We start from the raw sequence: 2,010 nt of genomic DNA on the forward strand, positions 1-2,010 counted from the left end.
TACGAATAATTCTTTATTAATTAAGATCACTAAACACTTCTACGAGCTACTCTCGCTCCGTTTGTTTTTTACAACCTCTTTTCGTCCCGCCACCTCGGCATCTACACAATTACATTTCGTTTATTTGAATCGTCAACATATACTGTATTACATTACATTTAATGTTTATTTAAATCATCAACATATATTACATTACATTTCTACTTCAGATATACTAATAATACATTCTAATAATACTAATATATCCTAAAAATAGCAGATTGTCATTGGCAACGGCAAAAGAGTGGAAACATCATTCGCACTTGTTCGAAGAAAGTCCATTGTTCGTCTCACATAACTGCTGAACGGAAAGTCCGTTGTTCGCAGCAAGTCCGCTACTCGAGTCACGTAACGGTCAAACAGAAAGTCCGTTATTCGCAGCGTCCGTTATTCGAGGCGTACGTTATACAAGGCACCACTGTATTTGTCTTTTTGAAAAAAAAAAAAAAAAAAAGAAACTAGGGCAACTACTGTACAATATTTAAAGTAAATGGGCTGTAATATAGATAATACTGCAGTACCATTTTAATATTGATAAAAAAAAAATTAGATTTACAACCTTGATAGGATTCTTTTAGTTTAATACATCTCTGAAAAGATATACTGTGAAGCAAGAAATTTTCAAATGACATTAAATATAACTTTAATTGTCATTACAAATTTCTCACCACACAATATCTTTTTAGACACCCCATATTATGTAGGTTTAAGAAAATAAGCTTGACAAGCAATCTGTTCAGAGAAGTATGGCATTTCTTACAATAAAACTATGTAAAAAAATTTTTCTCTCTCAAAAATATGCAAAAGCTTGCATTCAACCATAATCTGTTCAGCACATGGCACTTTTTTCCTCTCCTTGGTCTGCTTTCTGAACAATTTTCTTTAAATTTCAGAATCTCATTCCTAACAGAACTATATCCATATGAATTCATATAGAATGAACCATTTTAAAGGGATCTTTAATACTTCCTAACAGTCACTAATAATAATTCAGACTAATCCAAACAAACATTTTGATAAATTAACAAATCCTAAAATTATTTACAGAATGTTTATTTTAATTTATTAAATTAATAAAATATACAACAACATTTTGTAATTATTTACTAGAAACTCTTATCTTACATTAGATAAGCTGCTTCTACCCAAGCTATTGATAAAATTCCAATAGAAACTAAATGAAAGCTTATTTTTTATGAGAGACGTTAAAATGTTACTGAAAGATAAATTGAAAATTATCTGTAATTTAATTTTTAAAAAGGAAGAGAAAGCTACAAACAGATCAAATTTAATTTAATTTATATGTATTTTTAAAATGTTTACATTATAGCAACATTCAGGAAATAATCCTCTTATCTGGTCTTATATATTTTTAAAGCTCGTCTTGCAACAAAAATATTTTAATTTATATTATTTAAGTGGTAAACACACAGATTTATTTTGATCAGATGAAGTCATTAGAAAAACTGAAATTTGGACACTCCCCCCAAGGAGTTTGATAACTATCAACTAATGAACTAAGTTATACAGAAATTCTAAGTAGTGTTCTTAGCCAAAAATAAAAATACCTAATTGAAAATTTATTTATTCATTACAAAATTCACTGAACTAATCTTTTTGCATTAAATACTCATTTTAAATTTAAAAATGCTTAGTAATCTCTTGTCCAATTTCATTGATGTTAACAGATTCTATTAGACATACCAGACTATTACTAAATCGTTAAATTAGTCTCATTTCAGCCTGATAAAATCTGTAGTTAATTTGGCATACTGAAGTTAACTGTCAATCTAACTTTTNTGTCAGAAAAAGTTGGTGTCAGTTCATAAAAATTTAGGATTGAGATTTCAATCCGGGAAGACGATCCTTGCTCTGGACAACCTTCTGGCTTTAGAGGTACAAAGTTGCCTCAATGAATCGCAGATATCCATTTCTGCCGTAAAACTTTGTCTGAAGGGAAACTAAAAGCAC

Source organism: Centruroides sculpturatus, unplaced genomic scaffold (assembly GCF_000671375.1).
Source record: "Centruroides sculpturatus isolate CEXI.00-Female unplaced genomic scaffold, Cexi_2.0 scaffold1705, whole genome shotgun sequence".
NCBI classification, from domain to species: domain Eukaryota; kingdom Metazoa; phylum Arthropoda; class Arachnida; order Scorpiones; family Buthidae; genus Centruroides; species Centruroides sculpturatus.